Below are 24,939 nucleotides of genomic sequence, written 5' to 3'. Positions count from 1 at the left end.
TTTGCATTGTCCCCCCCACCCCATATTTTACGCTGCTGCTACTCTCTGTTTATTATCTATGCATAGTCACTTTAACTATAACTACATGTACATATTACCTCAATTACCTCGACTAACCGGTGCCCCCACACATTGACTCTGTACCGGTACCCCCTGTATATAGCCTCGCTACTATTATTTTTATTGTTATTTTACTGTTTTTATTTTTTACTGATCTATTGTTCACTTAACACTTATTTTTCTTAAAACTGCATTGTTGGTTAAGGGCTTGTATTCGGCGCATGTGACAAATACAATTTGATTTCATTTGATCTATGGTCATTTTGATTTTGTATACGGCCGTAACCAGTTATAACCAGTTATAACCAGTTATGACCACAGGGAAGTACATAAGGTGCTCCATCTCTGCAGGTGATCAGTCTGGTCTAAATCACTGAAACAGGTCCACCTCCACCTTCTGATGATATGTATAACTTAAAGCCCCATGCAGTCTTTTTATTTGTATTTTTAATAATCACTTTATGTCTAACAAATCAATCTTTGTGTTTATTTAATGAAAATAACTCCAAAATCTATTTTTTATCATTTATTTCCCTGAGCCTCTTTTGGCCATTGAAATGCTCAGTCTGATCATGTGGGCGTTAGGAAACAAATTTGAAGATATTTACTTACACAGCCCTGATAGAGTCCTCCCCCTTACCCAGATGAATGGTCATTGGTCTATTATAATCAGATCAGATTTTGACATGATCTAAGCCAAAATCTCCATCACACCTGAGCAGGCTGAAATTCCAGGATTTTTTTCAAACAGCGCTTACAAAAAAAGGGCATTATCATAATTTTCACAGTTTCAGAGTGTTATTTCGACCTGATAGTGTGGAAATATCAGGGGGAAAAATCTGGAAAATCAAGTTTACTGCACTGCCCCTTATATAATGACCCCAGAGAAATCTGGATTCAAATATTTTTTTTTTTTTGATTTGCCCTAGAATAACTAATTTTCTGAGAATACACACCAATACGGCTCTCTATTTAGATTCAGAGCGTATCTGAATTCTGTATTGCAGTATTATTAAGTATTTATACTATTAGCAGATTTGTATATTCACAAAACATAGGTAATTTTGGTTTTGTACACAGTCATACGATATGTGGTATAGAAAAGTACAATCATACATGAGGAGCCACAGTATGTCTCTGTAAATGATCTGATACAGGTCCCCATCCACCCTCTGGTGGTATGGATATCTTGTTATTATGTCTCCAGAGAAACTTAAATTCAAATAAAGGTCAGATTGATCAAATTACTAACTGTTTTTGGCAGAACTGTTTATGACTAACTGGTTATGTCTGGGATGAAAATGACTCAACAGACTTGCATTTTTTAAAAGTCCATATTGATACAGAAACACTAAACAATGATTTAGATTTGTTGAGAATAAGTTGATTGACAAAGTCATGAAAAATGTGAAGATTTGAATACACCACCTTTGGGCTATGATAAAAAATGTGACTCGTTTCAGGAAACTAGGCGTATGTCACACGTCACTACTTCACAGGAGCGGCATTTGAATGCAAACATTTTTCGTTTTTTTGGTATAAATGTCTTCTGGAACATGTGAACTTTCATGTGCCTTAATAACAAACTTGTTAGAATAAAATTGTTAGATTATGAGCATAGCTGGTTTAACCACGGAAAAAGACAGGAACCTTCCCACTAGCCATGGTTGGCTGAGATAATGGGTGGGCTGGACATGCCAGGAGATGAGCTTGGATTGATCTGCCATGTAGCGTGCTTCTGTCTATAACGTGATCTGTTCAGTATGTGTTGACCGCGCCGTTTTTGTAAGATATAGCGTTAGCCATCGAGAACTACAAAAGTTTTGCTAGTTTTCTCAACAACATTGATGCCCTGAATTTAGCAGGCACTATCGATAGATAAATTGGAAAAAGTAATGGGCTACTTTCTGCATACACCATGGTCAGTGTGAACCGGAGTGACTTGTCACAACGCTGGCCAAACGAGATGTAGCTACAAACAAAACGGAGTTAAATGGTTCCAGTCTGCTGTGAAGCATTCATCCATGGATACGGGTAAGAGTCTAGCTACATTTTCAGATATACGTTTAACATTTTCTCAGAAAGTTGTTTTTATTGCAAGTTAAAGCATACGGTTAGTTAGCTAGCAAACGTTAGCTTGCTGGCTCGCTAGCTAACTTTATGTGTATGATCTGTGTAGTAATGTTATTTGAATCAGAAATCTATTTGCATTTATAGTTATAGGCTAATGTTAGCTAGCTAACATTGAACCTAGTTTGTTTGCTTTAGCTACCTGCAAATTCATACTACAGCTATGACAGTGTTTGCATTGGTAGTAGTATGAGTTGGGATTATGCCAGTTCATTGTTTAGCTAGCTAGATACATGTCTAAAGACAAAAGACTACATGTCTAAACAAAACATTGATTACATGACCCATCAAGTTAACCAGGTGTGTCTGGGGATGATTACGGCCATCTATTGTATTTCATGAACATGTGTACATGTCTAGACAATAGTGACCCATCCACTTAGCTAGATGTTGCTGGGGGGTGGTTATAGCATTTCCTTCACATGACCCATCAATTTAGACAAGTGTGTCGAGTAAGCGTCATCTAATAATGATAAAATATTTATTTAAACAATTTTATTTGATATAGCGTATGTTTACCACATGGCCTCACATGCGAATCTTTAAATAGATGGGTAGGGCTAAGAGGGGTGTGAACGATGCTGAATGGGTGTAGACAAAGAAGCGCTCTCCAGTAGGTGTACCAAAACATTGAAGGACCATTTTCTCCAAAGTGGGGTTACAAGTTTATCAACTTTCAAAGCAGAATTACTTTCCCATTGTTCCTCAACTGCAATGTATGATATACTATTTTCTAGCTCTGTGTCTCTACTTTTATCCAATGTAAAAAACACAATTTCAAAAGACCGAATTGACAAATATTCCTCTGTGGTCAAAATGACCCCAGTCGGGAGCTTGAGGGGTTAACAAGTCTTATCACCATGTATAACTCATTGTCATTTTGGACACCCTTAGTCCCAATTAGGATTCTTGCGGATGTGAAACATCACTTTGGCATCTGGGTCAAAGTCCAGATGGCACACAGTTCATACGCTGGTCAGAGCAGCATGCTGGGAGTTCCTTATGCCGTGTTGCAATAGTCTCAAAGGTTGTTAAGGTGGCGTGATGAGTAGGCTAATATCAGGGACCAATTGGGGGACTTTTCAAATGGCTAGTGTTACAATATGATGCAGAAAAAGGATGTTACAAAATATACTGTAGGGCAAGCCTGGCCATGTATGCTGAATGGCCTGTCATTGAGGTTCTGTAGAAGACATATCAAGTTCAGTAGTCTGCAATAGAATTGAAAGCCCCTCATATTATTATTTCACTGGGATATAACTTGTTACTGTACTATTGCCATTTTATTACCACTTATTACTGTATGTGTTTTAATGTAATATGTGCTACCTTGAGTAATGGAAACATCACTTGGATATGGCCTACATCTGGGCCACAGCCGTGATATGACTGCTACAGATGTAGGATCTTAATTTGATCACACTGTTGCAGGAGAACTTTCCTGCAATGCAGGACATTTAAAACTTGTAGTGTATTTGAGGTTTAAAAAGGCTTCTGAAGTTTGTAATTTCCATTTAGAAATTTCAGACTTGATTTTACCTTACGAAAAATGTATGAACTCCTGCAAAAATGGCCATGAATTATAATCCACATAATAATTCACATTTCCTGTTACTGTAGGATTATTTTCCAGCTGTAGCAAACTGGCTCAAATTAAAATCCCACATCTGTAAAATATGTATTGTTTTATCCAAACACTGAATTCAAGCTGGTATGTACATTTAGCCCCTATAAGATTGGTCTTTAACAAGTTTATTGACTGTTTGCATGTTAAAAATCTTTATGTTCATTATTAACTTGTAATGATTTACACAATGACATACACAAGCAATGGGCCTGTATATCACAACCATGACCTTAGACTATACAATATGCTTGAGTGCCCATAAGCAGCGTTTGCTTTCTGTAGTATGCAAAACAGGTTTTTTGACGGAAGGACATTGTCATTTCACTAATTGCATATCATTTGGAAGTACACTGAACAAAAATAAAAACGCAACATGTTAAGTGTTGGTCCCATGTTTCACAAGCTGAAATAAAAGATCCCAGAAATGTCTGTCTGTAATAATAACAAACTCATTCTGATTGGCTGGGCCTGGCTCCCCAGTGGGTGGGCCTATGCTCTCCCAGGCCCACCCATGGCTGCACCACCTGCCCATTCATGTGAAATCCATAGATTAGGGCCTAATTAATTAATTTCAATTTACTGATTTCCTTATTTGAACTGTAACTCAGAAAAATCTTTGAAATTGTTACATGTTGCATTGATATTTTGTTCAGTATATTAGAGGAAAAACAGGAGAATAATTTCCTGCCCTTTTACAAGTGCAACATTAGTATCAACGGTGAAATTGATCTTAAGGCCTCTCTAATCATCTGGTTAAGGAGAACAACATAAACAGTCAGCATTGTGGGAAAATTTAATGTTTGCTGTTCACTCAGTGTTTTTATTTATTTATTTTATTTATTTTATTTATTTTATTTATTTTATTTCACCTTTATTTAACCAGGTTAGCCAGTTGAGAACAAGTTCTCATTTACAACTGCGACCTGGCCAAGATAAAGCAAAGCAGTGCGATAAAAAACAACAACAACACAGAGTTACATATGGGGGTAAAACAAAACATAAAGTCAAAAATAAAACAGAAAATATATATACAGTGTGTGCGAATGTAGCAAGTTATGGAGGTAAGGCAATAAATAGGCCATAGTGGAAAATAGTTACAATTTCGTATTAACACTTGAATGATAGATGTGCAAAAGATGATGTGCAAATAGAGATACTGGGGTGCAAATGAGCAAAAATAAATAACAATATGAGGATGAGGTAGTTGGGTGGGCTAATTTCAGATGGGCTGTGTACAGGTGCAGTGATCGGTAAGGTGCTCTGACAATGTCACGCCCTGGCTCTGGGGACACTTGTATGTTGAGCCAGGGTGTGAGTTTCAATTGTTTTTCTAGTAGTTGTATTTCTATGTTGGCCAGAGTGGTTCCCAATCAGAGGCAACGAGTGTCAGCTGTTGCTGGTTGTCAATGATTGGGAACCATATTTAGACAAGCTGTTTTCCCACAGTGGTTGTGGGATCTTGTTCCAGTGTGGTTTGTGTTTAGACCGTGGACGTCACGTTATCGTTTTTGTTGTTTTGTTCGGTTATTCACTAATAAAGAGTATGTTTGCCTTCAACGCTGCGCCTTGGTCCTCCTCTGTTCCCGACGATCGTGACAGAAGATCCCACCAGAACTGGACCAAGCAGCGGGTCCAGGAGCCATCGCCAGGGAAATCTCTGGCGGATATCCAGCGCCTCCTCGACTGGGTCAAGCCGGGTGAGCAAGAGAGGGGCTTGACATGGAAGCAGAAGGGCGAAAGGCTGGCGAAAAGTATGGAGACCTGGTCCACGGGTAGGAGAGAAGCCCTGAATTTTTTTAGGGGGGGCTAACGCCGTGGACGACGGGGCAGCAGGAGACCGCGATAGAGCGGCCCAGCGGGTCGGCAGAGGAGGCCGCCAGGTTACGGGGGCCACTGGTCAAATAGGGGAAGGAAGGTGTAGAGGCACGGCGAGAGGTACTGGGGTGTGTTACCAGTCCGGTCCGGCCCGTTCCAGATCCCTGCGTAGGGCCAGTGGTGTGTGTCCCCAGTACGGTCCGGTCTGTTCCTGCTCCCCGCACCAAGCCAATGGTGCGCGTCGCCAGCCCGGCCCGTCCTGTTCCTGCTCCCCGCACCAAGCCAATGGTGCGCGTCGCCAGCTCAGCCCGGCCTGTTCCTGCTCCCCGCACCAAGCCTATGGTGCGCGTCGCCAGCCCGGCCTGGCCTGTTCCTGCTCCCCGCACCAGGCCAATGGTGCGCGTCGCCAGCCCGGTCCGGCCCGCTCCTGCTCCCCGCACCAAGCCAATGGTGCGCGTCGCCAGCCCGGTCCGGCCCGTTCCTGCTCCCCGCACCAAGCCAATGGTGCGCGTCGCCAGCCCGGTCCGGCCCGCTCCTGCTCCCCACACCAAGCCAGTGGTGTGCGTCGTCAGTCCGGCACGGCCCGTGCCTGTTCCCCACACCAAGCCAGTGGTGTGCGTCGTCAGTCCGGCACGGCCCGTGCCTGTTCCACCGGTGCCTGGTCCGGCACCGGTCAGCTGCTTCACGCCGGAGCTAGAGCAATCCGCTCCACCAGTGTGCAGTCCAGCTCCGGTCAGCGGGGCCAGACCGGACCAGGGGTACTTTGGGGGGTTGGAGAGGGAGTGGGGATCAGGCCCGGAGCCGGATCCGCCGCCAAGGCGGAGTGCCCACCCGGTCCCTCCCCTGTGGTATTTAGTTGGCGCGGTCGGAGTCCGCGCCTTTAGGGGGGGGTACTGTCACGCCCTGGCTCTGGGGACACTTGTATGTTGAGCCAGGGTGTGAGTTTCATTTGTTTTTCTAGTAGTTGTATTTCTATGTTGGCCAGAGTGGTTCCCAATCAGATGCAACGAGTGTCAGCTGTTGCTGGTTGTCTCTGATTGGGAACCATATTTAGACAAGCTGTTTTCCCACAGTGGTTGTGGGATCTTGTTCCAGTGTGGTTTGTGTTTAGACCGTGGACGTCACGTTATCGTTTTTGTTGTTTTGTTCGGTTATTCACTAATAAAGAGTATGTTTGCCTTCAACGCTGTGCCTTGGTCCTCCTCTGTTCCCGACGATCGTGACAGACAACTGATGCTTAAAGTTAGTGAGGGAGATAAGAGTCTCCAGCTTCAGAGATTTTTGCAGTTCGTTCCAGTCATCGGCAGCAGAGAACTGGAAGGAATGGCTGCCAAAGGAGGTGTTGGCTTTGGGGATGACCAGTGAGATATACCTGCTGGAGCGCAGACTACGGGTGGGTGTTGCTATGGTGACCAGTGAGCTAAGATAAGACAGGGATTTGCCTAGCAGTGATTTATAGATGACCTGGAGCCAGTGGGTTTGGCGACGAATATGTAGTGAGGGCCAGCCAACAAGAGCGTACAGGTCACAATGGTGGGTAGTATATGGGGCTTTGGTGAGAAAACGGATGGCACTGTGATAGACTACATCCAATTTGCTGAGTAGAGTGTTGGAGGCTATTTTGTAAATGACATCGCCGAAGTCAAGGATCGGTAGGATAGTCAGTTTTACAAGGGCATGTTTGGCAGCATGAATGAAGGAGGCTTTGTTGCGAAATTGGAAGCCAATTCTAGATCTATCTTTTGATTGGAGATGCTTAATGTGAGTCTGGAAGGAGAGTTTACAGTCTAACCAGACACCTAGGTATTTGTAGTTGTCCACATACTCTAGGTCAGACCCGCCGAGAGTAGTAATTCTAGTCGGGTGGGCGGATGCAAGCAGCGTTCGGTTGAAGAGCATGCATTTCGTTTTACTAGTGTTTAAGAGCAGTTGGAGGCTACGGAAGGAGTGTTGTATGGCGTTAAAGCTCGTTTGGAGGTTTTTAACACAGTGTCCAATGAAGGGCCAGATGTATACAAAATGGTGTCGTCTGCATAGAGGTGGATCCGAGTGTCACCAGCAGCAAGAGCGACATCATTGATATACACAGAGAATAGAGTCGGCCCGAGAATTAAACCCTGTGGCACCCCCATAGAGACGGCAAGAGGTCCAGACAAGTGATAAGTAGTTGGTGAACCAGGCAAGGCAGTCATTAGAGAAACCAAGGCTATTTAGTCTGCCAATAAGAATGCGGTGGTTAACAGAGTCGAAAGCCTTGGCCAGGTCGAGGAAGACGGCTGCGCAGTACTGTCTTTTATCGATTGTGGTTATAATATCATTTAGGACCTTGAGCGTGGCTGAGGTGCACCCATGACCAGCTCGGAAACCAGATTGCATAGTGGAGAAGGTACGGTGGGATTCAAAATGGTCGGTGATCTGTTTGTTAACTTGGCTTTCAAAAACTTTTGAAGGGCAGGATGGATATACAGTGAGGGAAAACAGTATTTGATCCCCTGCTGATTTTGTATGTTTGCCCACTGACAAAGACATGATCAGTCTATAATTTGAATGGTAGGTTTATTTGAACAGTGAGAGAAAGAATAACAACAACAAAATCCAGATAAACGCATGTCAAAAATGTTATAAATTGATTTGCATTTTAATCTGGGGGGGGGGGGGGGGGCATGGGCAAGTTGCAGCGGAGGGTGCAGAGCTGGTGGCCTGGGTAGTGGTAGCCAGGTGGAAAGCATGGCCAGCCGTAGCAAAATGCTTGTTGAAATTCTCGATTATTGTAGATTTATCGGTGGTGACAGTGTTTCCTAACCTCAGTGCAGTGGGCAGCTGGTGGCCTGGGTAGTGGTAGCCAGGTGGAAAGCATGGCCAGCCGTAGCAAAATGCTTGTTGAAATTCTCGATTATTGTAGATTTATCGGTGGTGACAGTGTTTCCTAGCCTCAGTGCAGTGGGCAGTTGGGAGGAGGTGCTCTTATTTTCCATGGACTTAACAGTGTCTTTTTGGAGTTAGCGCTACAGGATGCAAATTTCTGTTTGAAAAAGCTAGCCTTTGCTTTCCTAACTGATTGTGTATATTGGTTCCTGACTTCCCTGAAAAGTTGCATATCGCGGGGGCTGTTCGATGCTAATGCAGTACGCCAAAGGATGTTTTTGTGCTGGTCAAGGGCAGTCAAATCTGAGGAGAACCAGGGGCTATATCTGTTCTTAGTTCTGAATCTTTTGAATGGGGCATGCTTATTTAAGATTTAGAGGAAAGCACTTTTAAAGAACAACCAGGCATCCTCTACTGACGGAATGAGGTCAATATCCATCCAGGATACCCGGGCCAGGTCAAGTAGAAAGGCCTGCTCGCTAAAGTGTTTTAGGGAGCGTTTGACAGTGATGAGGGGTGGTCGTTTGACCGTGGACCCATTACGAACGCAGGCAATAAGGCAGTGATCGCTGAGATCCTGGTTGAAGACAGTGGAGGTGTATTTAGAGGGTAAATTTGTCAGGATGATATCTATGAGGGTGCCCATGTTTACAGATTTAGGGTTGTACCTGTTAGGTTCGTTGATAATTTGTGTGAGATTTAGGGCATCTAGTTTAGATTTAAGGTTGGCCGGGGTGTTAAGCATATCCCAGTTTAGGTCACCAAGCAGTACGAACTCTGAGGAATTGGGGGGCAATCAGTTCACATATGGTGTCCAGGGCACAGCTCGGGGCTGAGGGGGGTCTGTAGCAAGCAGCAACAGTGAGAGACTTATTTCTGGAGAGGTGGGTTTTTAGAAGTATAAGCTCAAACTGTTTGGGCACAGACCTGGATAGTAAGATTGCAACCCCACCCCCTTTGGCAGTTCTATCGAGACGGAAAATGTTGTAGTTGGGGATGGACATTTCTGAATTTTGGTGGCCTTCCTAAGCCAGGATTCAGACACTGCTAGAACATCAGGGTTGGCGGAGTGTGCTAACGCAGTGAATAACTCAAACTTAGAGAGGAGGCTTCAGATGTTAACGTGCAAGAAACCAAGGCTTTTACGGTTACAGAAGTCAACAAATGATAACGCCTGGGGAGTAGGAGTGATACTGGGGGCTACATGGCCTGGGTTAACCTCTACATAACCAGAGGAACAGAGGAGGAGTATAATAAGGATACGGCTAAAGGCTTTAAGTACTGGTCTTCTAGTGCGTTGGGTACAGAGAAAAAAAGGGGCAGATTTCCGGGCGTTGTAGAATAGATTCAGGGCATTATGTACAGACAAGGATATGGAAGGATATGAGTACAGTGGAGGTAAACCTAACCGTTGGGTAACGATGAAAGCGATAGCATGACTGGAGGCACCGATTGAGTCGGTCTCCGCGTGTATGGGGGGTGGGACAAAGGAGCTGTCTATGGCAGGTTGAGCTGGGCTGGGGGATCTACAGTGAAATAGTACAATAAGAAATAACCAAAACAGCAATAAGCAAGGCATATTGACATGGGAGAGAGGCATAAAGCAATCACAGGTGTTATTCGAGAGAGCTAAGACAACAGCTGGTAATGGCGACAAAGTTTGGGCTGAGGCTAAACATAAACAGGATGCGGCACCGTATAAAGGAACAGTCCAGCAGGCATCAGCTGTATAGCTGAGTTATCATAAGGTCCGGTGAACAGCAAAAGGAGAGTTCGGAGGTAGTTTGGGGGCTGCTATAGCACTGGCGAGCAAGAGGCCATGGCTAGCGTGTGCTAGCGGGCCTTGGCTAGCAGATGGATCTTCGTGGTCGACGTCGTAACGGGAAGCCTGTTGTAACCACATCAGACGATTTCGTCGACAGACCAGTCGTTTTGGATCGGCGAGGCTCCGTGTCATCACTAGGAGGTCCCGTCCGGTTGACAGAGAGGTAGATTGCTGGGAGATGGGCCTGGCTCAAGGCTAGCTCAAGGCTGATTAGCCAACAACAACGTCCATTTGGTTGCAGCTAGCTAGTTGCGATGATCCAGTGTTAAAGGTCCAGTGATTCAGTGATTCCGGCAGAAAACAACGATATGTACTGGGTCGATAACGCGCTGTGCAGACAGTGCAGACTGGCCGATAATAGTCCAGGCTAGAGCTGGCTGGTAGGTAGTGCAGGCCACGGATAATGGTGAAAAACCGCTAACGGTGGCTAATAGCAAGTAGCTAGTTAGCTGGCTACTCCCGTCCGGTAGACAGAGAGGTAGATAGCCGGGATATGGGCCTGGCTTGAGGCTAGCTCAAGGCTAACTGGTGCTAGCTTCGGGGGCAGTGGTGATTAGCCAGCCAGCAACATCCATTCGGTTGCGGCTAGCTAGTTACGATCCGGTGTTAATGTCCAGTGATTCAGTTATTCCGGCAGAAAATCCGATGTTCTGGGTGAAAACCGCTAACGGTGGCTAATAGCAAGTAGCTAGTTAGCTGGCTAGCTAGTTTCAACTGGAGATAAAAGGTATGTCCATAATAGAATCCGTTCCACATTGAGTGAGGCGGGTTGCAGGAAAGTATATTTTGCAGAAGGATGAAAAGTGTGATAGGAAAATACAAAAAACTGGCTATTTACTCAGACACACAACAAAGAACACGACCGCACTGTGGTCCTTAATGCTAAAACTCCAGGCCATATGCAAAAGGAAATTGCTTAGCTTGCGCCATTTTTAATGAGCTTTTAGCTTTTCTATTAAGGAGTTTGACTTCAGGAAAGTCTACTGTAACTCTGTTTTAGTGTATTGTTCGTGAGTTTGTGAGGTAGGTTGCTAGACCACGTGCTTAGTTCTGTAAAAGAGCGGCAGCCCTTTGGGTTCCACCTGTGAAAATGTGTAATGATTTCAATACTTAGTCAGTGTTCGGCCCGCAGCCGTTTTTATATCAATATCAAATCATTTCTGGGTAACAATAATACTGTAATAGATTTAAATTAAAATGGGCAAAAATAGCTTTTCAACCAATAATTTTGCTAGGACTGTCTGGGAGTGGTCTGAGTGGGGCGGGGAAAACTGAAAACTAGCTGTTATTGGCAGAGGTTTGGAAGTATTTTTGTTATTCGTCTATTCACCAATTTACCGCATATTCCAGCCAGTATCTGTTCCACAAGTTGCCACCGGCTAAATCTATGACGTTAAAATGCCTATTTACTCTGTTCCATCTGACTGCGCAATCCGTTGTCTCATCAGCCCAGCCAACCAACTTATCAACTTGATCTCCACTACACATTTCTTTTAGACTAACATTTAGTTTTCAACAGCTGAGATTTGTATAAACCTTGCTTCATTGTTTCAATATTCAAATTGGATCTCCAGCTGTCCCATAGTCATGAAGGTGTCGGGAGTCGGGATGAGACAGACAGGCAGGCAGCGTTTCTCAGGCGAAATCATGAATCAGCTGGAATAATTATTATGGATATATACAAAAAAAGGTCAATTGAAAAAAGGTCAAACGAAACGCAGCTAGTTTGCAGTCTTTCCAGCTTCAGTTTGAAGTGATTATGTTACTGTAGCTGTGTCGTTGGCTAGCTCCTCTGAACAACAGTGTCCTGGCGAGTGAGCACATTTTCAATGCCAGGCGAAATCGCGCCTCATCAACTTATTGTTATGGATGTATCCAAATAAATGTCACTAGAAAACAGCTTAAACAAATGCAAATGCAGCTACTTTGCTTTTCGTCTGTCTGCACTTTTTGACGTGACTGTAAATTAGCTGTAGTTGGCTAGCTAGCAAGCAAGGGATAAGAACATTGCCAGCCAGTATGACAATGGAACATTTAGAACGAACGACTGTGTCACGTCCATAGATACCGAACAAAAAGACTGAACGACTGGGTCGTGTCTCTAGCAACCCTAGATTTGTGTCGGGACTTTATCTCATGGAAAGATGAAATAGTATGAATAAATTAATGAAAATAAAGTTTTTAATGAAAATATGTCAATCATTATTTGAATATGTTGGTAACCCGTTGTATAAAAGTGATAATGCCCTCAAAGCCGGAGTTTGGAGGATATATTGGCACCTGTGTGTGCCAATATATCCTCCAAACACCGGCTTCTCTGGCATTATGACTTAAATAAATCAGAGGAAAAACAGAATTTTGACTGCGCTGGGCCTTTAAGCTGCAGCATTCTATTTGGGTTTGTTTTGGCAGGGAGCCATCTGGTACAAGCTTATAAGACCTGCTTTACTACATCAATCAATATGCTGGCTTACCGTCCATTGGACATTTTACCTGTCTTCTCTGCCAGGCAGCTCTGAAAGCAGCATATCTGCATCCATCAGATAAATGCAAGATTAACTGATCCAAACAGGGTTGTTATTGTCATAAACGTTTAATAAAGGTGTTTTCAAAATAGATTGGTGTTCGTACAGGCACATTGAAATATTAATGCAGCTGAACTTGGCGCTTGAACATTGAACATTGAGGCAATTTCGGTACCTTCCCTCAAGATTTGAGAAAGATAATTGTACTAATACTTACTGTGTTGCAATAGGGCTGGGCAGTATACCGTATTTTACTATATACCGATAGTGATGTACGGACCGGTTTGAGTTTTTACTTTTTACATCAATGTTTGGTTTGTTAAATGTGATACGCAACTCCGGCATGTATAATGTCAGTTTTTATACACTGAACAAAAACAACATGTAAAGTGTTGGTCCCATGTTTCATGAGCTGAAATAAAATATCCCAGACATTTTCCATATGCACAAAAAGCTTATTTCTCTCAAATTGTGTGCACAAAGTGGTTTACATCCCTGTTAGTGAGCATTTCTCCTTTGCCAAGATAATCCATCCACCTGACAGGTGTGGCATATCAAGAAGCTGATTAAACAACATGATCGTTACACAGGTGCACCTTGTGCTGGAGACAATAAAAGTCCACTCTAAAATGTGCAGTTGGCAAGTCCACCAAATGTCCACCAGAGCTGTTGCCAGATAATTGAATGTTCATTTCTCTACCACGTCGTTTTAGAGAATTTGGCAGTACCTTCCAACTGGCCTCTCAACCGCAGACCACGTGTATGGCGTTGTGGAGGCGAGCGGTTTGCTGATGTCAATGTTGTGAACAGAGTGGTGGGGCTATGGTATGGGCAGGCATAAGCTACAGACAACGAACATAATTGCATTTTATCGATGGTAATTTCAATGCACAGAGATACAGTGGCCTGAGGTTCATTGTCGTGCCATTCATCCACCGCCATCACCTCATGTTTCAACATGATAATGCATGGCCCCATGTCGCAAGGATCTGTACACAATTCCTGGAAGCTGAAAATGTCCCAGTTCTTACATGGCCTGCAAACTCACCAGACATGTCACCCATTGAGCCTGTTTGGGATGCTCTGGTTCGATGCGTTCCAGTTCCCGCCATTATCCAGCAACTTCGCACAGCCATTGAAGAAGTGGGAAAACATTCCACAGGCCACAATCAACTGCCTGATCAACTCTATGCGAAGGAGATGAGGCTGCATGAGGCTAATGGTGGTCACACCAGATACTGACTGGTTTTCTGATCCACGCCCTACCTTTTTTTTAAGGTGTCTGTGACCAACAGATGCGTATCTGTATTCCCAGTCATGTGAAATCTATAGATTAGGGCCTAATGCATTTATTTCAATTAACATATGTGACTCGTTTCAGGAAACTAGGCGTATGTCATGGGTCACTACTTCACAGGAGAGCCATTTGAGAGTAAACTTTTTATCTTTTTCTCAAAATGCGTTTTTGTGCCTTAATAACAAACTTGTATGCCATCTGTAAATACAAATAAAATTGTTAAATTACAAGCCTAGTTGGTTAAGCCACAGAAAAGGACAGCAACCTTCCCACTAGCCATGATTGGCTGAGATAATGAGTGGGCTGGACATGCCGAGAGAGGAGTTCAGATTGGTCTGCCATATAGCATGCTTCTGTCTATTTGAGCTGGTCAGTATGTGTAGGTAATCCTGTCTAACACGGCTTTTTTTTTTAAATGTATCGTGCAGTGGAGCTGTATAAGTGTTGATCTCCACTTCTGGAGGATCGAGTTTTGAAATCAGTGGAATTAGATTATGATAGCTAACAAGATGGAGAAAACACCTGTCTCCGGAATACATCTTCAAACTAAGGGCAACCATGGCATCCGTGACAGGGAGACGCGTCCATCATGCATGATGTATACGGTTAAGATAGTCTAGTTAGCTACATTTTCAGATATTACATGTTTCTAATTTTGACAGAAAGTTGTTTCATTTCAAGTTAAAGTGTACTGTTAGCTAGCTAGCAAATGTTACGTGTATGCTCTTATTATTCGTATCTCAGAGCCATTTGCTTGCTAACATTGAACCTGGTTCGTTAGCTACCTGCAGATTCATGCAGGCTAGTAAAGTCATGAGTTGGGGGGATTATGGTTCATTGTTTAGCTAGCAAGCTAACGTTACATGTATGATTTGACACGTTGTTTACCTAGCTAGGTTCAATGTCTTAACAAAAGACTCCACTATGCAAGTAACCATTTCAACCCTACTCATCGGCCAGAGCGTCAAGTGTGCGCTGTGAACGCTCCGAGAGCGAAACGAGATGGGTGGGGCTAAAGCTTAAGAGGGTGTGAACGATGCTGAATGGGTGTAGATAAAGAAGAGCTCTTCAGTAGGTACCAAAACATTCAAAGGCCATTTTCTCAAAAGTGAGATTACAAGTTTATCAACTTTCAAAGCAGAATTACTTTCCCATTGTTCCCTTAAATGCAGTGTATGATATACAATTGTGTAGCTCTGTGTCTCTGCTTTTATCCCATTTTAAAAAACACAATTTCAAATTTTGCTACATAAGACCGAATCAAGGCGGTCGGTCACATATTTCCTTATATGAACTGTAACTTAGTAAAATCTTTGAAATTGTTGCATGTTGCGTTTCTATTTTGGTTCAGTGTAGTTTACTCCTTTTTCTACTTAAGTCATCTCTCTCACTCGCCTCCTGCTGCCAGTGGTGGAAAAGTACCCAATTGTCATACTTGAGTAAAAGTAAAGATACCTTAATAGAAAATGACTCAAGTAAAAGTGAAAGTCACCCGGTAAAATACTACTTGAGTAAAAGTCTAAAAGTATTTGGTTTGAAATATACTTTAGTATATTGGCGCAGTGGTCTAAGGCACTGCATCGCAGTGCTAACTGTGCTACTAGAGATCCTGGTTCGAATCCAGGCTCTGTCGCAGCCGGCCGCGACCGGGAGACTCATGGGCGGCGCACAATTGGCCCAGCGTCGTCCAGGGTAGAGGAGGGAATGGCCGGCAGGGATGTAGCTCAGTTGATAGAGCATGGCGTTTGCAACGCCAGGGTTGTGGGTTCGTTTCCCATGGGGGGCCAGTATAAAAAATAAAAAAATGTATTCACTAACTGTAAGTCGCTCTGGATAAGAGCGTCTGCTAAATGACTAAAATGTAAATGTAATTACATTTTACATTTTAGTCATTTAGCAGACGCTCTTATCCAGAGCGACTTACAGTTAGTGAGTGCATACATTTTCATACAAGTATCAAAAGTACAAGTATAAATCCTTTCAAATTCCTTATATCAAGCAAACCAGATTATAATTTTTGTTCTTCTTTTTTTTCGGATAGCCAGCACACTGGTTTTATGTAGCAACATTTGAAATTGTGTTTTTTACATTGAGTAAAAGTAGACGCTCTACTAGAAAATGGTATATCATACATTACAGTTGAGGAACAATGGGAAATTAATTCTGCTTTGAAAGTTGATAAACTTGTAACCCCACTTTTGAGAAAATGGCCCTTGAATGTTTTGTTACATGTACTGGAGAGCTTCTTTGTCTACACCCATTCAGCATCGTTCTCACCCTCTTAAGCCTTAGCCCCACCCATCTCTTTAAGGATTTACATGCATGACATCAGCGGCCTGGTGGTCCAAAATAGCATTACTGATGTATTTTAACACCAATAAACCCATCAGTTTGGACATTAATTTACTATATGTAAATCTAGCAAACCAGGCAACTTTCTAAACATTGTTTTGGTTCGTTTCTAGCTTGCTAATGTTAAGTTAGCTGGCTAGCCAGTTCAAATAATGACCACATCATACAGGAAAATAAACTCACAACAAGATTATTATTTACAAGTTAATGGCAAGCTAATTACATAAAATAGCTTATGGTTGTGAGTATGATGAAATAAAAGCAGGACATTCTACCACAGAATTTTAGAACTTGGACACTGTCTCATTGGCCTAACGTTATATCCTAATTTGACTTTGGTGCAGGTCATGTTGTTCTTCACATTACCGTCTCTGGTAAACACACACTATATCAAATAAAATCAAAGTTTATTTGTCACATGCACAGGATACAGAAGGTGTAAACGGTACAGTAAAATGGTACCTTGCATAGTGGAGTCTTTTGTTTAGACATGTAGCTAGCTAGCTAAACAAAGAACCATAATCCCAACTCATAACGTTACTACCCTGCATGAATCTGCAGGTAGCTAACCAACTAGATTCAATGTTAGCTAGCTAACATTAGGCTATAACTAGCAATGCAAATGCCTCTGCGATACGAATAATATTACTACACAGATCATACACGTAACGTTAGCTAGCGAGCCAGCCAGCTAACGTTAGCTAGCTAGCTAACAGTACGCTTTAACTTGCAATGAAAATGACTTTCTGACAAAGTTCAAAATGTATAATATCTTAAAATGTAGCTAGCTAGACTCTCTTACAGGTATACATGGATGAACGCTTCTCCCTCTCTGTCACAGATGCCATGGTTGCCCTTAGTTTGAAGATGTAATCCGGAGACAGGTGTTTTATACAACAGCCTTCTGTGTGTTCTCTTTTCGACTCCTTCCGCATATTTGCAATCAAACGGCAGAATTCACACACTTATCAAGAGTACATTTACGTAATTTAACAATGTCATTCGTATTTACAGATGGCTTACAAGTTTGTTATTAAGGCACATGAATGTTCACATGTTCCAGAAGGCATTTCTGCCAAAAAAAACAAATTTTGATGAAAAATAAATGTTTATGTTCAAATGGCTCTCTTGTGAAGTAGTGACGTGCGACATACGCCTAGTTTTCTGAAACTAGTCACATTTACAAATGAAGCATTTGTGTTTAGTGAGTCCATCAGATCAGAGGCAGTAGAGATGACCATGGATGTTCTCTTGATAAGTGTGTGAATTGGACCATTTTCCTGTCCTGCTAAGCATTCAAAATGTAACAGGTACTTTTGGGTGTCAGGGAAAATGTATGGAGTAAAAAGTACATTATTTTCTTTAGGAATGTAGTGAAGTAAAAGTAAAAGTTGTCAAAAAATATAAATAGTAAAGGAAAGTACAGATACCCCCCAAAAAATTACTTAAGTAGTACTTTAAAGTATTTTTACCTAAGTACTCTACAACACTGCCTGCTGCTTCATGACGCTAACCACATCAAGCCCTGCCCCCTGTCACTCAAGGAGAGAGCAGTTGCTCGACCACAGAGTCACAAGCACTTTCTTGCCATTCACTCTGCATGGTCAGATGGATGCAACAATGTTGGTGACATGCTGCTTTCCACAAGTGTTCTATACACTATCAGTTTGTGGATCTTACTGTGTGCAAACTACTGTCTGCTAGTTTCTCTTTTCTTAGGAAGGTGTTGCTAAAATAATCAGTGTTAGCCGCTAATGCTAATCGCTGGTTAGCTGGCTAGCTAGTTTGCTAAATGTACTAAGAGTCGGAGCAAACGTAGCTAGCTAGCTAATACTGCCTGGTACCACTGCCGGTGTAGGCCTAGATAAGCATGTTTGTGCAACGGTATCTTATCAGAGAGGAATAGGTGAAGCACGACTATGTTGGCCAGCTAGCTAGCTACATGAAGTAAGACATTAGGTTCACCAACACTTTCATTCATACACTGACAATAATTCCTCCGTGGTTTTATTCATTTGTTGTCATGCCAAACAATACTATATTGAAGGTGCTGCCCACTATATTCCAACTGTAGAATTAGAATAATCATTATATGTCCATGATTCTAACAGTTCACCAATTAACTAGGCCTACATTTTTTGCCCATTTCATGCTGCGTGGCACAGTGTGAAAATGTTAATAAAAAAGCAGAAAATGCAGAAATTTATGAAAATTCTGAAAATTATTGTTGTTTGGAGTTGGATTGAACAGTATAAGTGGAGAAAGCCCCATTGAAATCACTTATAACTTATGTGTTGGCACCCTAAGGTCATGAACTACTCATAAAGCATATTTAGAACTTTTGTTATTCAAAAACATAAAATAACGTCAAAAATATTGTGATATGATCGCCCAGCCCTATGTTGCAATCGCATTCTGTTATTTTGTTTCCACCTGCACATGTTCTCTCCATTTGTCAACAATTGTTTTATTTATTTGTATTTTACCCCCTTTTTTGTGACGTCCAATTGCGATCTTGTCTCATCGCTGCAACTCCCCAACGGGCTCGGGAGAGGCGAAGTCATGCGTCCTCTGAAACACATGACCCGCCTAAACGCGCTACTTAACACGGAAGCCAGCCGCACCAATGTGTCAGAGGAAACACAGTTCAACTGATGACCGAGGTCAGCCTGCAGGCGCCCGGGCCCGCCACAAGGAGTCGCTAGAGAGCGATGAGCAAAGTAAAGGCCCTTGGCCAAACCCTCCCATAACCCGGACGACGCTGGGCCAATTTTGCGCCGCACTATGTGACTCCCGGTCACGGCCGGTTATCAGCTTTCTTAATTTCAAACTGGAATGAGGTGGTTAACCGAAAGTCATACGTACTGTAGATTATGTCAGGTGGATTGATTTTAACAGGTTAAGTCATTTTACTTTTGCAACCAGAATGATACAAATTGAGAACAAAATCTGAATAGTAAACCAGGAAAGTGCAGGAAAACAGGGTGTAGGCTCTGGTACTATGCGGAGAGTGACAACATTTCCCAGTTAAATCAATTGCACAAGAGATACCATAACGTGACAGAAATTTTGCTTTATCTATATATATCGATCAAGTCTCCCATCTAAGAACCTTGAAGAATAAGTATGTTATTTACTTTCACTTTCCTTCGCTTCCTATTCATGTCATAGCCTCAATGTTCACTTTGTGCATGCCAGTCAGAGTGAACAAAATAATACATATTCGGTGTAAAACATTGTCATAGCCTACATATTCAGCTTTAACTTCATCAGAGCGATACAGATACTCAGCTAGATGTTTACGTCTCTGCTGGAAAGATACATTTATTCTCTTGGGATTCAGTTCAGTTGCACACATGAAGTGCAGTTTCGCCACTTCCAGACAGGCTCTGGCACTGCATGAGGATACAGTGACAAACAGTGGAGCATGTGAGAAAATGGCTGTGCACTAATGCATGACACAGCGTCGAGATGACAAATGTACTTGGGCTGGAGCATCAGCCACAGGTTAATCCCTATGTCCTGTCCACTGTCACTTGGAGAAATTGGTGTGCTTCAACTTGCAATGCTATATCTGGAGAAGCAATACCTACTCCCTGCCCATTCCTTCCATCAGCCCCTGACTAGCTAGCTATCAGCCTTTCCCTCACCCGCAATACAAAGTTGGTCAAGCTAGAAAAGAGATACTGCGTCCCATTTTTCAAACTCAAATTAAAAGTTTGTATCTCATAGGAGCTTCCAATACTTTCCAGGTCAGTATGATACTGTAGCATTATACATGTAAATGCTGTCATTCAAAATCATTAAGACAAGGGTTTGTGCATATTGTAGGAGTTAAACATTGATAGAAATAGGATGCACCTTGGGCAAACTGAACAAAGGGCCAAATGACACATTTTATTGCAGTTGCCAGGAGTAACATACTGTATGATGTCACTTAGCGCTTTGTATTAAACCATCTAATACCCCCCCATGTGTCATGCCTCTTCCTATGAGTCAGTACAGGCTGGTGCATGTCTGAGTTGATAGGGATATATTTTTCCTTGTTCTGAAACTTTCGGGGGGAGTGTACAGTATGTGGAGTGTGTAGGCTGATCAGGATTTCACTGAGCGTCTGTGAGCTGATAGGCTTATGGTGGTTCTTCCTGTCTGACTAGCAGATGATTCAGGGCTGAGGTCAGGAAACAATGGTCTCTACATGATACAGGCTCCATCAGACATGTGGCTTGAGTTACTGGAAGACTTGGAAACAAAATGAAAACCCTACTGAAGTGGTTTAAGACATGTTTGAGAAGACTGTGGAGCTAGAAAGGTGGTCTGTGAGCTGGATTTTCCCACTCTTTTTTCTCTATGAGGTCATATGTTTTCCTTTGATTGGCTAGGATCTTCCACTGAAGGTGTGATGCAACCCCAATTAAAAACCAGTGATAATCTATGAAGGTGTGATGCAACCCCAATTAAAAACCAGTGATAATCTATGAAGGTGTGATGCAACCCCAATTAAAAACCAGTGATAATCTATGAAGGTGTGATGCAACCCCAATCTGCTGTATTCCAAATTTGTTTTGATTCAAATGACTTAACTAAATAGGCCTATATGAATTGATATGGTAGATTTTTCACAACCTCTTCAGAGTTTTTCCGTTGTCAAAATAATAATAATAATAATAAAATATATATATATATTTTTTGTATATCCCAACTCCCCCTGAGATGACCGCAGGGAGTGGGGTCACGGCCAGGGTCGCCATTGTGACCGCAGGGAGTGGGGTCACGGCCAGGGTCGCCATTGTGACCGCAGGGAGTGGGGTCACGGCCAGGGTCGCCATTGTGACCGCAGGGAGTGGGGTCACGGCCAGGGTCGCCATTGTCCAGCGCCCCTGGAACAATTGGGGTTAAGTGCCTTGCTCAAGGGCACAGCGACAGGTTTTCACCTTGTCAGCTCTGGGATTTCGAACCAGCAACCTTTCTGGCCCAATGCTCTAGCCCCAAAATGTCACCCTGACATGCTGTATAGAATAACAGTCCACATGATGAGAAGAGAAGTCTCATGAAAATACCAGGTCCAGTGTTCTGAAGATTCAGGGATAGAGAGAGACGCTGTATGTTCAGACACATGCCTTTTAAGTACCTACCATGCAATCGTTCTGCTAAGCCTACAATACATTTGATGAGATAACAGATCAGAACTCTCACGTAACGATGTAGGGGGAAGTCATAACAAGATGTTGTGAAATGTTGTGCTAAGCTCTCATGCACAACAGCTGAAACCAGAGAGTGTACGAAAGGTGCGGAAAAGAGGCCTGGTTGGTCTGAGTCGACACTTGCCTTTCACAAGAGGTCTGAACAGAGTGAGCAATACTGTGTAAAGTGCTTTTCATTTGTTTTCTTATAATGGGGTGGGAGTGGTAGAGGTTCCTTGATGTTCTCTGTGTTAGGGCAAGGGTTGGGAATAGTGAAAGGATTTGCAATAAGAGCTTGTACTCTTTGAGATCAAAATCTATGTTATGTCAGTGGCTTGGCGTAGTCAACCTTTAGTTTGAGACGGTTTGATAGGTTGTATCTCTCGTCCTGCTTTTATATTTCATTTCCTCCCCCCACTTCCTTTAGTAATAATGGAAGGCCTGGCCATTCAGTAGTGGATCTGACTAAAGCTTCAGAACCTACACCTTTAGAACACATTTAGAACCTACACCTTTAGAACTTCTGGTCACACTTACTGCTTACTGCTCAATGAAATTGCCTCTCCCTCCTCGCCCACCCTCGTCCTAGAGCGTCATTGATGAGGAAACCATAGTCACAGAGAGGAAACGGACATTCATTTGTTAGATTGTCTAGTCCTTGGGGAATAGTCTAATAGCAAAACATACTGGAGGTCGGGATGAGGACTGTCTGTGTCTTTGACACAGAAAAGGAATCTAAATCTACCCTAAATAAATGCACTATTTTCCACTGCTCAAACATGTCTTTCAATATTTAGCAACTGAAAGGCATGGGTAGTGGGTAAGGAAAGCGAAAGGCATGGGTAGTGGGTGAGGAAAGCGATAGGCATGGGTAGTGGGTGAGGAAAGCGATAGGCATGGGTAGTGGGTGAGGAAAGCGAAAGGCATGGGTAGTGGGTGAGGAAAGCGAAAGGCATGGGTAGTGGGTGAGGAAAGCGATAGGCATGGGTAGTGGGTGAGGAAAGCGAAAGGCATGGGTAGTGGGTGAGGAAAGCGAAAGGCATGGGTAGTGGGTGAGGAAAGCGAAAAGCATGGGTAGTGGGTGAGGAAAGCGAAAGGCATGGGTAGTGGGTGAGGAAAGCGAAAAGCATGGGTAGTGGGTGAGGAAAGCGAAAGGCATGGGTAGTGGGTAAGGAAAGCGAAAGGCATGGGTAGTGGGTAAGGAAAGCGAAAGGCATGGGTAGTGGGTAAGGAAAGCGAAAGGCATGGGTAGTGGGTGAGGAAAGCGAAAAGCATGGGTAGTGGGTAAGGAAAGCGAAAGGCATGGGTAGTGGGTGAGGAAAGCGAAAGGCATGGGTAGTGGGTAAGGAAAGCGAAAGGCATGGGTAGTGGGTAAGGAAAGCGAAAGGGAAAGGGCATGCTATATTGTCAGATAGGATTCTGCTAATCACCCCTGTGGGGACCTCAGTAACAGTAAATAGACTCACATTGTGATGGAGTGCAGAGGCCCTTTTGGAAGTGTGTGTTTGCTGTATTTGCAATATGGTAACACCAAGCAATAAAATGTTGTCAATACTTTAAATATCAATGACAATTCTATTTGGGCCTTCTGGAGCTGAAGCTGGACAAATTGGACTGATTATGAAATTCCATTCAGTTTCACAATTCATATGTGTTTTTATTGGAAAACAATTATGTGCTCTGATTTTGGATGCTGCAGTGTTAATCCCTCTAAGGAATAGTATTGAATGTAACTCTTGAGTTCAGTTTACTGCTGCCAAGATAAGAGGATTCCCTTTATCCCTTTGTATCGTCTGAACGTTGATAACCTGTGTTGCAGAAAAGAAAAACATATTGATCTTCCCATTTAATCAAGCACATCTACAGTGTGGATCGTCTGAGCGTGACATGAGACTAAGCTCTCTCTCTGGGTATCTATTCAATTGATTCTACAGTATAATCACATCCTCTTCAAGGAAGGACTTGAGTTGGTAGGTGGAAAACATTCACATATGGATAGTGGACTGCGTCCTCTTGTGTCCTTGAAACTCTCTGTCCTGTATGATAAATGATATTTCAGGTGCATCTGAAGTGTTTGCTTTGTACTTGTACCTCAGATAGCTCAGTCCAAAAGCAGCTCTATAACATCATAGCAGCCTCAAGTAAACATTGGCTTACTTTAGATATATTTGAGCTGTCTTATTCGTTTACTACAGGCCACTTGTCAACTTGTTTCAGCTTCATGTAAATGTTCCCTTTTGTAACTCAGGCTAAATAGCTTATGTATGTCTATTTAGCATATTTTTAGGAAATAATCAAAGGGTTTACTGTGCAGTGATAAAAAAAGGTTTAAATCATTCAATGACTTTTTCCTGTGATGTGCTAGCAGAGCCAGCCGCTAAAAGACTTACTGTTAAAATGTAGAGATCCCAGGATAGTCTTTGTCAGACTAACTTGGCTGTCACGCCCTGGCTCTGGGTACTCTTTAATGTTGAGCCAGGGTGTTAGTTTCTATGTTTAGTTTTCTAGGTTTATGTTCTAGATCGTGTGGATCTATGTTGGCCAGGGTGGTTCCCAATCAGAGGCAGCTGATTCTCGTTGTCTCTGATTGGGAACCATACTTAGGCAGCCTGTTGGCACTAGTTAATTGTGGGATCTTGTTCTGTATAGGTTTGTGTTGGTGAACCTTTAGACTTCACGTATCGTTTTGTTGTTTTGTTGTTGGTGTAAAGTACTCATTAAAAGATGTACGCCTATCACGCTGCGCCTTAGTCTGCTTCTTACAACGATCGTGACATTGGCAGAGGGGAGACCTTTTTAAGAAATAAACACCAGGATAGTCCCTGTCAGACTAACTTGGCAGAGGGGATACCTTTTTGTTAATTGTTCAAGGTCTGCTTTGTGCATATACAAGCTTTGTGTTCTCGCTTGTTTTGTGAAAACACAACTCTGATCGCCACAACAATACCACCATGAAACCAATAATGATTTTCCCCACACACATAATATATTCATTCATATTTACAGATCCAAACAAGTTTGTAATTAAGGCAAATTAAAGTTCACCTGTTCAAGAAGGCATTTCTGCAACCCAAAAATGTATATACAGTACCAGTCAGAAGTTTGGACACACCTACTAATTCCAGGGTTTTTCTTAATATTTTACTATTTTCTACATTGTAGAATAATAGTGAGGATATCAAACTATGAAATAACACATATGGAATCATGTAGTAACCAAAAAAGTGTTAAACAAATCAAAATATATTTTATATTTGAGA

The 24,939-nt window shown here is 42.7% G+C and overlaps 1 protein-coding gene across 1 annotated transcript in view; it reads left to right on the top strand.

The window, feature by feature from the left end:
• Positions 1 to 24,939, top strand: part of LOC311143629 (tissue factor pathway inhibitor-like) — a 56,111-nt gene that overhangs the window by 2,969 nt on the left and 28,203 nt on the right. The gene's annotated exons all lie outside the window — the stretch shown is intronic.

This window comes from Coregonus lavaretus (assembly GCF_964263955.1).
Source record: "Coregonus lavaretus genome assembly, chromosome: 16".
NCBI classification, from domain to species: Eukaryota; Metazoa; Chordata; class Actinopteri; order Salmoniformes; family Salmonidae; genus Coregonus; species Coregonus lavaretus.
Note: the sequence above shows the minus strand (reverse complement) of the source record. Positions and strands in the feature narration are given on the sequence as shown.